Genomic DNA, 16,946 nt, shown 5'->3' with positions numbered 1-16,946 from the left:
TAAAAGAACTTGAAAATATCGATATCAAAACAAAAAACTCAATTTTTGGTTTCGAACAAATCTAGTATACAGTCGGTGTTTTTTTAAGGTAAAGTAGATCGAATTATGTTTATCGCTACAAAAATAGTTTGTTAATTGCTAGACTAATCTAAGAATTGTGCTTGTAACTTGATCTCGTAATTTTTGTGTATTTTAGTCTGAAAAAGAGAAAAGTGCAGGCCAGTTTTTCTCGTCACTGAGACAACTTTTTTGAAATTTTCATTTACAATCCGACTCACGACCATATATGGCTTTAATTTAAGTCCCTATTAATTTGATCCCCTACGAATTTTTTTGAATTAGTCAAAAGAGGGCGCAAAAACCCATGGCTCTAGTCGGACCAATAAAATCAGAGCACGATTAATGAAAATTTTGGAAGAAGACACGGATATTTATGCACAAAATGAAATGCAGCGTGCGGTTGTTTTTAAGAACCAACCGAGCCATTAAAACATCAGCGCAATTTGAACTGGCGACAAAAAACAATAATTAAGCGACAGTTTAACGAATTCGGATTGTTTTCATTAAAGAAGATAAACCATATTCTCAAAAACGTAACACGTTTTTCCTGCAATTTTACTATAAAGAAGGCTAAAGCTTAAGCATATTCGATAGTAATTGAAGGAAAGACATTTTGGAAAACAGTACATTTCCAATAAGCTGATATTTTTGGGATCCAACATCAGTAGTTTACTATTTTGCTCATTTTGATAAGTTTTTTAACGTGGTTTCACCCCTGAGAATTAGCCGAAATAGCAATACACTATCGACAAAATTTGTTATTGTGGCAGTGAACATCGATAATTCATCAATGGCGATTGCTCTTTTTTCCAATTTTTATCGCTTATTTTCAATGTGAACTCAACCCGAGAGCCTATCTTACGAGCATGAGTACAAGTCATTATGTTTACATCACAGCCATTATTGGTTTTTCAAATTGTGAGTAATTAGTGAGAAAGACCTACCTCCCACTCTTTCAATTCGTACTACAAGCTGCATTTGGTTATCTTGTTATCCAGCTAAATGATACTGTTGATGTTTTTTTTTGCTTTTCCTGCTCTGATAAATGAAAACTGTATTGAGCTGTCGGTTATGTGTTGATGTGTTGTTTGTTTTTTGGAAGGCAGTTTTTTTTCGAATGCAGGTATCTGTGTAACCAATCAGTTGATGGTTCTTATCGTAGACCCAGCATCGTTTTTTTATTGAAAAATCAAAAAAAATTTCTGTCAAACTTTTTTTTTTCGTACAAATGAGTTTAGTGCGGGTAAAAGATCACTGGTAAAAAATTGAAAATTTATAATGATTATTTGCTATCAAATGAGTTTGTAGTTTTGGAAAAATCAGTAATACTTTGTGTATGGCCGTGATATTTTTGAATTGGAAGGTTGTTGTGTAGTTTTGTCGTGCTGAAAAGATCGGCATACAATTATTTTTGTATTTTCAACCCAGCCAGTCCAAACTTTGCAAAATGAACATCCTCGAAAAGCGTCGACTACTATGTTATTGTAAAACTCAAAATGAAAATAAAAACATCTTCAAAAATTAAAGCAAAAAATTGTGATATAGTCATGAGGCGACTTTCTGTACCTCACTCTACTCTATGTATCTATGTAATTAATTATCTATTTAGTACAGTATGGAGTACAGCAGTTCTTGTGATTGAAGACAAAACTGACATATAATGATTTCCGCCTATCTGGCAAAATTAATTGGTGAAACTACAGTTTTTGTGAGAATCATGAACAGCACAGTTTTTTTTCCGCTAACCTTTAGGATGATATTTCCTTATTTAAAGTAGATTTTGCCCCAGCGGACGTAATTGACGATCCTTGTTCGGAGTCAGAAGCAATGGGGACCTTAGAATGGCAGCAAACAAAAACAAGACTGCTCGCATCAGGGCGAAGCCCTGAATGTTCCGACTGCCTTTTAAGGTCTATTGAGCAGTAATAACATGAAACAAATTAAATGTAAAAAACTAAAATTAAACTTTTTAAAATTGAGATTTTTGTGAAAATCATCCCCCCTCACGCCATATTGAATACAAAAGAATAAGTTTTGCTCCTTGTAACAAATCAATTATGGCAAATAAGCTTCTTTCAACCAATTTGGAACGATTTCTAACATGGATTAAATCTCCGCTTACGCGTTAATAGCGCCAAATAAATCGCGCGTTAATTGTCCCAAATTGACCAAAATGGCAATCTTTAAACTCCCATAACTTTACAAAAAATGATCACAGGTGAAATATCTTTTCAAATTTAAGGTCAGGAAAACAATACCTTTTGAATGCTGTAAAATCCGTCAAAAATGACTAGTTAAAAGTCAAAACTTGTCTGAAGAAAAAAAAACTCACCACGAGCACAAATATTCCGTTGCTTTTGTTACGAAAGTCGGAACAAAAAAGACTGCGAGATGAAGCAGCCGCAAGGAGAGTGAATGAACTAAAAATAGTGAGACGCGGAATTTAAATTGAGACTCATCTTCTCATTAGAGAATGAAGGAATGCGAATGATTACAAATTCCTACTTAAATTTGGATTATAACGCTTGAACCTTAATTGAGTTTCACAAGTTGTGTGTAGACTTATTCAAGAATGACCGAGATTATACATATAAAACACATCGACACGATGTTTTTGAATAATAACGTTTCGTTTGTGTAGTTTTTCTCAAGTCTAAATGACGAAGCCGCGGTATGCCCAAGAGAAAGCCACGCTCAAAAAAACTTAAAAACTTTAATAGGCCGTGCCCGAGACGTAGGTGTTCAGCAATAGTTAATAAAAGAAAAAATTGATCAGAACGAGGAGTTTAAGATCGCCCTGGAACTTGAGAAATAAGCCAAAACATTTTCAATTACTACTGCCATACAATCAGCCATTAATGTCGAAACAGCATAAGAATCAAGTTCGGGTCGGGTCAAATAACTGTCCCAAAAAACTTCAGTATCAAAATCAAGCTGGCAAAAATAATACTGCGAAAATTCTTTTTCGCTAGAACACCGGAGGTCAAACGCTCGTAAAAAAAGAGACACTTTGCTAAAGTCTGCAATTCCCCTTAAAAACGAATTAATTTGGTGCATCGAGAAGAAAAGGTTGAAAGCGATTTCATCGACATCGAGTGTGATAGCTAGCCAGATTACGCAATAACGTCAGTAGAGGTGGTGACAAAAACAGTGTTGAAATGCTGAGAGCTGACGGAGATAAATTTCGTAGTCTCTGTAAACAATTTCAATCAAGCGGTGGTTTTTCTATGCAACGATCGTTACGGGAAACCCCGCGTCCTTCCTGAACAAAAATGTTGGAATTAATTTTTCGCGAAATAACCCGAAAACCCAATTCAGATGTGTGAGGGTAACTGGTATGAACTAGGTACGTAAACTACAAAAAAAACCGATCAAACTGTTTGGTTCTATCCTTAAGGCTAGAAGGTGCCAAGAGCCAATTTCTTAGTTCCAGAGAAATTCCTAGTTCCAAAATCTGTTAGTATTTAACTTACATTAGTACCTGGGAAAAACAGCAGCTCGGAAAATTTGCAGGAGACCAGCGTGACTGAGGAAGAACAAAAGAACCTACCTCCAGTTCTGGAAAGAACATTTGGTAAAAAAAGTATGGCCAGGTCTTTAGCCGTTTAAGTGGCTCTAGATCTCAAAAAATATTCACTACTTCAAAATTCTATTGGACTCATGACAGTTAAGAGAAAGAAAATTAACTGATTATAATGACGACCAAGCCGCAATGCAAAAGCAACATTAGTAAAGGACAAACACAGACAGAATTAGAACGGAATGAACCCGTTAGTGCTCTGATTGTTCTAACCGCAAACTCAACAAACTCAAATTTGTGAGTGTTCAGATCTAGCAAAACAGATATCAGATACCAAATATGCTCAAACTTATAGATTCTGCGGCACAAATCATCACTAAAGATACTCTGTATCTTCAACATTTGTGTCTTCAGCATTTTTTGAGGTCAGACAACCGGAACAAATAAATTCAAGACCAGAACCTCCGGACTCACGGACCCACCCAAAGAAACCAAGAAAACGATGGAATGAACCCTCCACGACTTTGAATGAGTAATTTGTTATCTGGAAAACATTTTAGTTTTAAGTAAGCAGTCTTATTTGGCTTGGATATCAGAAAAATGAAACCTTTTATTCGTCGAAATTTTCAAAAATTGAGACAATCAAGTCGTTGAAACCTCCGAAAACGCTGAAGCAAAAGTCATATTTCATGTGCACGTTTTTATCCAAGATTTTATCCACGCTTTCATCCAAGATTTGCACAAAAGCACCCTTACATTCCCACCATTGCTTAAAGCATATAACAAAAAATCATTTTTGTGTTAAGAGGAGCAAAATGACAATTTCTCGAAAATATTGAAACTTCTGGTATCATACTAATCTAAATCACTATGAATCATCCAATGTTTCTCGAGTAGAGTGCAAGGCTACTCTTAGCGGGCTAAATGTGTGTTCTGCTTTAAATGGTAACTATGCTAATGGGTCTTACCAACGAAGCTTAATTTGGTGCTTGGATAGGTTAAGTTCGTTCGACCATGAAGTAATAGATATTCCGGCTACTTCCGTGGGAATTGTGATCTAAATGTGCCGACAACTTTCACACGAGGCACTCAAACCGTCTTCGCATGACAAGCTGATCGTTATCATGTCAATTCATGCATTGGATAAAGCAACTATTTTGTATGTTCTCAAGAACACCTTAAATCCACTATAAATAGCACAACTACGAGCTCGTTAAACTCTCTGTCAATCAGATCTTCTTTTGTAATTTCAGGCAAAAACAGTCAACTTTCTTCCAAACTTTTCAATCAATCAGAATTTTAGAAAAGTCACATCCTTTTGCTGCTATAGAGTGTCAATGATGAGCTTTCTATTCTCAACCAATCCCAGCAGACTAGACAACTTAACAACATGCAGGACTCGCCGATTCAAGCGCAAAAACGGTAAAACAATCAAAGATTAGCTTGCTAACTCAAAGCTGCAAACATGATTATATCCAAAAAATTCATTTTCTCCGATTTTACTGTTCAAAACTGTAGTTTTTCATTTCAAACTCGAAATTATTTCCTAACTTAAAAAACGGTGAGCACATTTCGCCGACACGATCAACGAACAATCAAAACAACTCAATTTCGTTGAAATCTTTAACATCCCCGAACTTCCGGATCCCAAGTCATGGGCAAAAATTTTACTCAGTCTCTACAAGAATGTCGAATCGTCCAATTACTATTGACGTTATCCGAGGCTGGAACAGAGCCAAGGTCCAGCATTCGGAAGAGCGCTCTGTACTAAAGCGTCAAGCAACTAATCGGGACAAGCTAACGCAACAATTGGGCAAAAGCCATCACAGAAAGAGGCTCACAAGAGCGGCCCAGCAACAGGCCGTCGTGCTTGTGGAGATCGATGAAGTCAATAGAAAAAAATCGCTGATAAAAAAGACATCAGCGTAGTTAGCAATTACATGTTCGTGGAAATTATATGTTCGTAGTTAGCAATTACATGTTCGAATGCAAATCAGAATGCACTCTGTTTGGTGAAAATATCATAAGTGCAAAATAACATAATTCCCTTAAGCCTTGATCAGAATCTACTCATTGAATCCAGAAACACTTGATTTTGCGGTCTCGGAGATTGAAAAAAAATTGAAATCAACTGTTTTCAGTGGCTGCAGACCTTTTTCTGAAAATTTTGTTGTTATTGCTAGCTAAAACCACAAATGAAGAAATTGTAATCAAGTTTTCACGTTTATATGTCAAAAATTGGCATCTCTAAACCAATAAAAGTAAACCACGGTTCCGGGAAACAATAAAGCCAACTTGAAAGAATTCTGGCAGAGTTTGCTGGGTACCATAGAGATCTCTTCAAACATCGCATAAAAAGTAGGCTCAGAAAAGTTAGATTCATATTCCAAAAATCTGAAATCAACAGTACAACAGATCGTAAGTCACATCAGAAAAACAAATCGCGCAGTTCTAGAAAAATCAGCATTTGAAATGCATTTAGGACAAAAACCGAAAACAAATTTTTTCTGACAGGTGAAAACTATTTTAATCTTTTTCATTCTGCTAAGGCACTGGAGGAAAAACTATTGTTACTGGAACAGAGAACCAGTCAAGACGATAGCAGAGACCGAGCAAAAGTGGAACCAAAAAGAGCTGCAAACAGTTCGGAGATCCCGGCCAGATTCAAACCGATGTTGTGGGTTGGATGGGTTGGATGACGGTTTATGACATTCAGCACAATAAGGCACTTGAGGTTCTGGCTAAAGCAGTAAATTCTTGATGTCATATAATGAGAAACGTGGCGCCTCATCAGGGCAGACTTTTACTGAAGAAATAGTGATCTGTCACGCAAGAATGGAATCACAAAGAGACGCTAAGTTTTCACGACCATGTGGGGGACTCGAACATCCCCGCTTTTTCACGCAGCCAACGGCTGAACTTGGCCTCTTTCATGAGACCAAACGACTACCAAGAAAAAATGAACTGAAAAGTTTTTTTAAGAACTGTGGTACCACCGCAACTGCTACTGCCATTGCAGTAACTATGCAGTCCTCATATATTGGCCTTGATAGTGCTACTTACATCTGCCACTGCTATCGCAGTAATCAGATAGTCATCACATATTGACCTTGATAGTGCTATACATATTGTTATCTATAAATTATATAATTCTATTATAAAAACCAAGGTCAAAGAATACGTGACCTTTTACAAATCCAAGAGAGTCAATCTCTCAGGCCTGTGGCTAAGAACACAGTCAGTAAGAAACTAACAACAGAAAAGAAACGGTTTCATTATGGTTAATTAAACTCTTTCGAAACCACTTCAGTTTTCACTATACAACCTCAGAGGTATTGTTAGTTATCACATGGCGCAGTCAGCAGGATCCGGTTTCACTGCTCAGGATAATAGGACCGATCTAGGAATCCCAGTATTTTGGGCATCCGCAAATTCAGACCCACCTTGGAGTTTTGAAACGTGGCTTGACCAGTTCCTATTAGCTGTTACAGTTAAAGAGAATGTGGATCCAGAAATAATGTTACAAGAACCCAAACCGGTATTAGAAGAACCTTTACCAACTCCTGAAACACCAGCACAAAATGAGGATGAGATTGCGACAGCAGAAAGAGAAGCTCGGAACAGATTGGCTCGAGATAGAGTGGTTCAAGAAAATGAAGAACGGACACTAAGAGGACCTAGAGTGGGACACAATGTATTCTATCACGAAGTGGGCAAACGGCTAACATCGAGATTATTCCTCGCTTTAGGAGCAGAAGGGAAGAAAAAATTTATACAAAAGAACCCTCACACAGAAATATCCAAACTAGGGTTTCGCGATATAATTCGATTAGCAAAACTCTCATTTGAGAAAACGAGATGCATTACCTATGAGAGATACAAACTGTTCACACGATCCCACGAATCAAATGAAACGTTGGAATCTTTTCATGCCGCACTGACTGCACAAGCAGCAAAGGCTGAATTGGGAGCGTTGGAAGAAGAATTGGTACGAGATTTATTCATCTCAAGAATGAAAAATGCTGTCCTCCAAGACACATTGACTTTCGAAACATTCTCTCCAGAAGAAGTGTTAAAACGTGCACTAAAGTTTGAATATAGCAAACAAACAACTCAAGCATTCCAAAAATCTTCAAACACAAACAGCTCAGGACTGTTTACAACTCCACAGATGAAGATTAAACAAGAACCAATTATGGCAATCGGAAACAAAGGGTATAACCCTAGACGTCAAAATCAAAACAGAAGAAAACAGTACGAAAATAAACCTCCAAAAGGTAAAGGAGATCAAAAACAATGTACGAGATGCGGTAGAGCATTTGTAGAGAATCATTTAAAAAATTGTCCGGCAATGGGCAAAACATGTAAAAATTGTAACAAACCTAATCACTTCGCTAAAATGTGTAGGTCTCAACAAATTAACGAAATTGCAAATGAAGATTCGAGTTCGGGGGAAGAGTGCAATCTTATACAAACATTCGATTCATGTGATGATTTTGAAATCATGTCAGTAGAGGAAGAGTGCGCTTCCATCATGGACATAGAAAAGTACATCACAAAAAGGATTTCGGAAAATGCGTACAATAACGAAAAAAGTCAGAATAGAGCATTGACGGAGAAGTCGGGTAAAATTGAAAAGATCGAAATTCGCAGAAATCCCAAATCGCATCAAATTAAAGCACTTAAAGCTTTGGTTAAGATTGATAGTCATATTTTGAATATGACTATAGATACTGGCAGTCCAGTATCACTCCTGAATTGGGCAACAACGAAACAGATTCTGGAAGGACCTTCGAATTCAAAATTTATTCCGGCAGAAAAGCTGAACCTGTCCGCGCAGTTTGTGGATTATAATAAACGACCTATTCTAATATTAGGAGCGTTAAAGGCCAATCTACGTTCGGCAGGTTGGGAAGTGTTGGGAGCGATATTACTGGTCACAGAGAGACGTATGCGGTGCATATTAGGTTTAGATCTTCAGAGTAAACTAGGAATTCAAACCACGCAAAAATCGGCTCCAACACGAAGGTCCAGGTTTGATGTGTTACTGTGCGAACAGTCAGATAGTTGGAAGATTTATTTTTATAAGAAGTTCAAAGATCTATTCGATAGACAAGGGGAATCAAAAAATCACATGGTGAGTACAAAATTTAAATATCCTCTGTGCCCTATTCAAGAGAAAGGTAGGAGAATTCCTATACACATTCAGGATAAAGTTCAAACAGAACTAGACAAGCTGCTCACAGAGGGACACATTGCGAAATTAGACAAATGCACAAGCGATTGTTTTATTGCCCCAATTGTTATCACGGTAAAAAAAGACGATTCTATTAAATTAGCCTTGGACGCCAAACCCATTAATAGACAGTTGTACAAAAATAAATACCAGATGCCTAATGTGGACGAACTGATTGATGGAGTTAGCCAGATCATCACATCAGCATCAGAAGGCTCTCTCTTTTTCACCGTGTTAGACCTGAAATATGCTTATAGCCAGATAAAACTAACTGCTGAAACAGCAAAACAATGCAATTTCAATATAATAGGGGGTAATGCAACGGGTACGTACAGATTTCTGACAGGTTTCCACGGGTTGGCAGATATGCCAGCCGAATTCCAAAAAGCGATGGATAGAACACTAAACCACGCAAAGAATACCTTTTGCTTCTTGGATGATATCCTAATTGTTTCAAAGGGGGAAGCTAAAGAGCACGAGAAATTAGTACACAATGTGTTGCAAAAGTTGGACGACGAAAATCTCGCATTAAAAATTTCGAAATGCGAATTCCTGCAGCCCGCAGTGAACTGGTTAGGTCATAATTTGTCAATACAGGGTATAATTCCAAAAGTTACTAAAACGGAGGCAATTGCAAACCTTCAACCCCCAAATCATTAAAGCAACTCAGATCGTTCATGGGTAGCATCAACCACTTAGCGAAATTTATTCCAAATGCGGCTAGTTTAACTGAAAAACTTAGACCACTACTGAAAGAAGAAAATGAAAAAAAGACGATGAAAAATGTCCGGTTACCAGTTAAAAAATTTGAGTGGAACGATCAACACTCAGTAATTTTTGAGGACATAAAAAGGGCAGTTGCTAATATAGCCTTGTTAAACTATTACGATCCAGCAAAGCAATCTAGAGTAAAATGCGATGCAAGTCATAGTGGGCTCGGAGCTACTTTAGAACAATGGTCTCATCAGAGCGATTGGATACCGATCGCATTCGCTTCCCGGTATTTAAATGCTCAAGAAAAAAAATATTCTACCAATGAACTTGAGCTATTAGCAGTAGTTTGGGCGGTAGATCGTTTCAAACATTATCTACTAGGGAGAGAATTTGTCATAGCAACAGACCACAAGGCATTGACATCAGCTTTGGGAGAACATAGATCAAATAAAACGTATCAATCTCGTTTGACTAGGTGGGTTGACCGATTATTGCCCTTCCAATTTAAAATTACTCATATTCCCGGAAGGGATATGGGTATCGTTGACTACTTGTCAAGAGAACCTAATGGAGAACCGTGGCCAGAATCGGAACTGGATGAGAGATTCGTAGTAACGTCTATAGAAAGTTTCCATAAAGCACTCGACTGTTTAAACAGTCGGTCTAGTGAAACAAACCAAAGTAGCACTATGAACATTCCAGAACATTCTAGAACATCAAGAGAAATTAACTACTGTAAAGACAGCTCATCACGCGGTTGCTATGACAACCAGTTTGTTCAAAACCGGACAAAGCTCGACCGGAACGAAAACGGTCAAAACTCAAGTTTTCAAACAGTTGAGAAGCACAAAAACACATTGGACAGAATAGCTCGTGAGAAACAGTTGGTCGATATTTCAAAACTCAAAGATAAATTAAACTCCAAACAATTAGAACCTAAGGAAACGGCGTCATCGACAAAAATGGAAAGAAGTGAAACAGGAAAATCAAAGAAGTTGAAAAATAAACAGAACGGAAATCAGAGGGAGGACGATCAACTAACGGAACAAGTAACAGAAACCACCTTCTCTCGAACACGGATGGTAAAGAGAGGCGCTGCATGCAGTCGACAGGAGTCAGACGATTCTGATTCAGATATACCGCAAGTTGAGTGGAGACCAGTGAGAAAGACGATAAAGCCTAGAGGACTTAAAGAAATACAATCTGGAAAGGCGTCAGGAACTAGTGGAACAACCCTAATGTCATTTTGGGACCTCATGGGGGCAGAGAGACCAGACAATCCAACAAGTCTACTTGAATTAGAGGCACAGACAAGTCTACTTGAATTAGAGGCACAGACAGCCTTGGCAGATTGTAATAGAGGTGACCAGTCATCACAATTGAATACCCAAAGTGAAATCCCCCAAATTATTGAAGTGGACCTAACAGCCGAGAGCCCTTCGGAAAGCCCAGAAGTCAGCCTAATTAAAAAGGAAAAGACATGTCACGCTTCCAGGAAACGCAAACCAGATCAAAATAACGTGCGTACAGATATCAGTCTGGACAACCTAAACAAACTATTTGATAGAAGCCTATTAGCGGAGCTGATATCAGAAGACGCCTGGATGGACAGGCTGCGGCGGGTCATTGAGAGGAACGATCGACACAGCTTCGAGCTGATGGGTCCATATACCAACCCTCTCTGGCACCAACTCTCAGTTGTGGACGACTGCATCCTGGTTGACAACAGATTAGCTGTCCCGGAACAATTGCGTTTGGCAGTCCTAAAGGGAATTCACCGCGGTCACCCAGGCCAGGAAGCGATGCTAGATGTGTCAAGGTACCTGTGGTGGCCGCACATGCACAAGGATATCGTCAACCTTGCAGAGGAATGCAGAAGTTGCACCCGCTATGGTAAGAATGCAAAATACATCATACCAAAAAATGCTACGAAGCCTCTGCCGCTGCTCACGCAGCCAGGTCAAGAAATTCAATTAGACTATGCTGGCCCGCTTGAAGATTTCAAAGGAAAAAAAATTTATCTGTTGGTAGCAATAGATAGGTATTCTAAATTTCCTTCAGTAAAAATCACTAAATCAACAGGGGGCAAGTCGTCAATAAAATTTCTTCGCTCATATATTGATATACATGGAATACCTGAATCAATTAGAACGGATCAATTTTCCGGGTTCAAGGGCAAAGCAATGAAAAAATTTTGCTCCGACAATAACATTGAACAAAAATTCTGTCCAGTTGGCGACCATCGCGGATGCGGCTTAGTAGAACGCACTATACAAACCATCAAGAGAAGGTTGGGAGTAATGTTACTCGATGAAAATGTAACGTCGATAAAATTGTGCTTGAGTACGATACTTCGCGACCTTCGTTGGATAAAACAGAAGACAATTCAAATGTCGCCATTTGAAGCGCACTTTGGGCGATTGCCAAAAACAGAATTTAAAATTCTCAGTGATAGGTTCTTACAAAACTCTGATCGTTTAGATAAGGAACATCTGGAGCGCTCCGCCTTGACGGCTTCGCAACTCAAAAAGAGAATAGACCAATCTCGTGACAACTTAAAGATTGTCCGGAAGGGACAAAACAGCCGAGATGTGAGTCCATTATTCAAAGAGCAAGTCGTCTCGGCAAAGGATCGAGAAAGAGCGCGGGCCCTAAAAGAGCTTCTGGAGGCCAATGCAAGATGGAACCAGACTCGACGTGATACTTCGGCCAACGACCTAAAGCGTACTGTGGATGAGACGAGTACCATTAATCCCGAGCTACGCAAAGAAATGCTATACTCGTGGGAGCGGGGGTTCGTTGAAGATAAACCGGAGGCCATTTCACAGCAACGTCAGTCGTCACCAATCCTGATACGAAAAGACGAGGGGAGGAAGAGCGGTAAGGCCCTCACGAAACCTCTAAAGGGAAGGGTCGTAGCCGAAACGCCTTCCACAATTAAGACGGCTGCAGGGTCCATTTACCGGAAAAGCGATATTGCAAAGGTTAAGGTTGCGGTGCACGATAAGGAGAAAAACAACAATAGACGATCCCCATCGGGAGAAGAGCCTAAGAAAAAACAACAGAGGCAATCGAGGCGACAATCAGACGAACAAGTTGAGGCTGAATTGAGTCAGTCGGATGAAGACTTATTGCTAGAACAGCCAGGTGCAGCGAAGGAAAAATTTCAGGATAGCCCAACGGTGATCACTTCAAAAGACACCCTACAAGGCGGTGGACTGAATTTGGCGGTACGAAGAGCGAAGCCAAACTTGGCTGGACCATTCTCGAAATCAAATAAGGCTAAAGTGGGCCCAATCTCGACGAAAGACGCACAACAAGTCATATTACAGGATAAAGGTGCTGCGCTAGCAGCAGAAGTAAACGAACCGAAGGCGCCAGACCACGCATGTTCGTCGAACACTATCAAGAACAAGAAAGAAATTACACGCACTACATCTCCTGAAACAATCCTCGACACTTTCAATAGTAAGGACTTATCGGCGAATGACTGGAATCGATTAGCGGATCAAGTACTTGAACGAGGAGTTCAGCGCGCGGCGGCAGAGATACTGCATTCGAGAGAGGATGCGGGAGATGACGAGGAATTGATGAATCCTCCGGGGTTTTCTGACGAATCCGAACTTGAGGAAACATCAGTGCGGAAAAGCGGGAGATCGAAAAAGGGACCATCCAGATACGGAAACCCGATTAAGCATTCGGTGAAATCAATCTCGTTCCAGAATAACTTATTAGACTTGAACCAAGCCGCGCTCGAAGCATATAGAATCAAGCTTGCAAATTTTAAACCTGGTGCTTCTAATTCGGTGGAGACAAAATTTGGTCTGCTGGAAAAACATCTATTTAGGAGAAAGTTTGGCAGCGAAGCGCTAGACATAACCCGTTCATGGAACGCCGAGTGGAGAATCCCGTTACAATTGGAAGAGGAAGATGAAGAGAGAGATGGAAATTGAGTTATCTACTACACAAAGCCAAAACTTCTTAAACTGAGTTCTAAAACTCCTATTCATTATTATTTAAAATTTTAATAACATAGTATAAAAATTTTCTTGATCGAGGGGGTATGTGGTACCGCAACTGCTACTGCCATTGCAGTAACTATGCAGTCCTCATATATTGGCCTTGATAGTGCTACTTACATCTGCCACTGCTATCGCAGTAATCAGATAGTCATCACATATTGACCTTGATAGTGCTATACATATTGTTATCTATAAATTATATAATTCTATTATAAAAACCAAGGTCAAAGAATACGTGACCTTTTACAAATCCAAGAGAGTCAATCTCTCAGGCCTGTGGCTAAGAACACAGTCAGTAAGAAACTAACAACAGAAAAGAAACGGTTTCATTATGGTTAATTAAACTCTTTCGAAACCACTTCAGTTTTCACTATACAACCTCAGAGGTATTGTTAGTTATCACAAGAACAATTAACAAGATCTTTTCCAGAAAACTAGTCGATTGAAGTTCGGGAAAACCTCAATTCAAACTGGTTAAATGTGGTGAAAAATTAAGAGACGACATAAATTGCCGTTAAAGGAAAGATATAATGACAAAATCATGGTTATCTCAGACAAAACTTTAAGTTTCGTGGGTTTCAAGAGTCTACGGAACACTAAGCGAGAAAACGCAAAGAAAAAGTGCACTCAGACCTTCCATTATTTCCACCACTTTGCCAAATCCCAAACGTATGAGTCATCGTGCGATACACACAATCGTAGCCTCACAGCGAAGTCATTAGGTGAGGGACTTGATACTTAATCTCCCAGGACTCGAGGACTCGAGGCTGAAATTTGAGTCACCCCGGCTTCACCAGCAGTCCTGAAAGAACCCGATCACACGATGGTCATTGCGATGAAGCCGGTACCTGTCAGCGATTTTCAGGAAGTAAAAACTGCGAAAGATATTTCGAATTGTTCTACTACGGAAGTACGGCTGAACCACCAGAGAAACTAAACAGATTTTTGGAGACTCGTTTCGACATTCCGTTAAGAATGTCGAGCAAGCAGAGGAGGCTGGGCAAATATCTTACACAGAACCAGGGGCGGAACAACCAAAGAGACCCCTATTCACGTCAACCAGCAAAACAGGAAGTACAATCACTCCCCCGCACAAAGGAGCACGGGACTTCATTCAAGAGGATAAGGTTCCAGGACAAAGACAGCCGAGTTACTGAAGAAAAAGAACTCGCGAAATTAAAGCTTTTAAAATAAAAAGAAACTGCAATTAAATTATGTCAGTATCTTTTAGCATGCAAGTTTTTTGATGGGCTCGCGCTCCCCCTCAAATTTGCAATAAATAGGGGGTATTTTCTATTCTTCCGGCCAAAATTACCAAGTTACTAACTGAGCTTCCGTTTTTAATAAAAAAATCCTTATTTTCTTTTGCTGGAGTTACCGAGATACCAAAATATCAGCTTTGGGCCGTGTAACAGAAAAGACTCTAAATAGGCGGCAAAGAGGCTTTAACAAAACGAGGACATTTTGCTTGGTGATGGGTTCGATACCCTGAAAAAAAAGGGGAGCGCCAACAGCATAAAACATCCCCACTATAACTTAATGCCTTCCTGAAGCAATCGCGTCCCGGGCCGAAATGGACTTTCTGCGACCGAAACTTCATCATCCGCAGGAGGCTTGAGTCGCACAAAGTCGCAGCATAGCGAATTTGGGTCGCACAAAGTCGCAATATAGCTAACTTTGGTGGCTCAAAGTCGCAACATAGAGAATTTGGGTCGCACAAAGTCGCAATATAGCTAACTTTGGTGGCGCAAAGTCGCAACATAGCTAATTTGGGTCCCGCAAAGTCGCAACATAGCTAATTTGGGTCGCGGAAAGTCGCAACATGGGTCGTGCAAAGTGGAAACATGCGTCGCGCAAAGTTGCAACATGGGTTGCCCAAATTCGCAACATGCGTCGCGCAAAGTCGCAACATGCGTCGCTCAAAGTCGCAACAAGCGTCGCTCAAAGTCGCAACATGGGCCGCGCAAATTGGCAACATGGGCCGCGCAAAGTTGCAACATGGGTTGCCCAAATTCGCAACATGGCTCGCGCAAATTCGCAACATGGGTCGCGCAAAGTCGCAACATGTGTCACGCAAATTCGCAATATGTGTCACGCAAACTGGCAACATGAGTCGCGCAAAGTCGCAACATGGGTTGCGCAAAGTCGCAACATGGGTCGCACAAAATTGCAACATGGTTCGTGCAAAGCTCAAGTTATGGAATTTTTTTTTGCTTGCATAAGCGTTATACAGATGCAGATTGCAAAATAATCATGTACTTATGTGTTTTCAATGTGCACTTAGCTAGGTCACCATATTTGCTGATCACATACAGAATCGCCACGAGACGGCCTATACATGGTCCTAAAGTAAAATATAAACTAAATTTTTGGGGCAACAACAAAGTCGTTACTACAAAAACTGAAAACTAGAAACCATTCAAATGAAACATAAATCTGAATTAATAAAAAATCGTTAAATTAAAATTAATAAAAAAGGCAATTACTAAACAAAACACACTTACGACGAAACTAAAATAAGAAAAAAATTTTGTAGATTTTTTTGCTGGCAAAAGCGTCACCGTATGCAAATTGCAAAAAACAGTATAAATGTGTTTTTAATGTGCATTTAGCTAGAACAACATTTTGCTGATCATTTTGCTGATCATACGCAATATATCAGTTTTAGGTCGCGCAAAGTCGCGCAAAAATTTTGGTCGCGCAAAGTCGCAGCATATCTTGTTTGGGTCGCGCAAAAACGCATAAATATACTTCGGTCGCGCAAAGTCGCAACATACTCATTATGAGTCGCAATAGTTGCCATATACATTTTTGGGTCGTGAAAAGTCGCATAAAGTTTATTCGGTCGCGAAAAGTTGCAACATACCCATTTTGAGTCTCAAGGCTTGCAAAATACCCAATTTGGGTCGCATTGGTCTCGCAACATACACATTTTGATTCGCAATGGTTGCAACATAAGTCCCCGGCCTCGAACCGGGGTGCGCTACTTACTTATTTCGCTACTTATTTTATTGCATTTCATCTATTACTATTCGGTTAATTTTTCAACAAACCAATCTGGTCGTTTAACTAATTGTTAAATATTCCAAATATGTAAGTTGAATTTTACTGCATTTTGATAACCAAAAAGTATTTAGAAATCTTTTTGCAAAAATATAACATCACATAACTTGTATGTAAATTAGTTCTCCTGACTTCTGGTCGCTTAATTCCAATTTCTTTTCACAGAGTAGGCATTTAATTTCATGCTTTTGAGTTGATCACGTTTTCTCTCATGTTTCAGCTTTTTTCAGAATTGCATCCGATTTCGGTTGCCATACAAGTAGGGAGCCTCCAACTCTCGAAGAATTCGTATCACCCGGTCGTAATTGTTTGTTGGGTAGTTGTTGCCACG

This window comes from Symsagittifera roscoffensis, chromosome 3 (genome assembly GCF_963678635.1).
Source record: "Symsagittifera roscoffensis chromosome 3, txSymRosc1.1, whole genome shotgun sequence".
In the NCBI taxonomy this organism is placed as follows: Eukaryota; Metazoa; Xenacoelomorpha; order Acoela; family Convolutidae; genus Symsagittifera; species Symsagittifera roscoffensis.
This window is presented reverse-complemented; position numbering follows the sequence as displayed.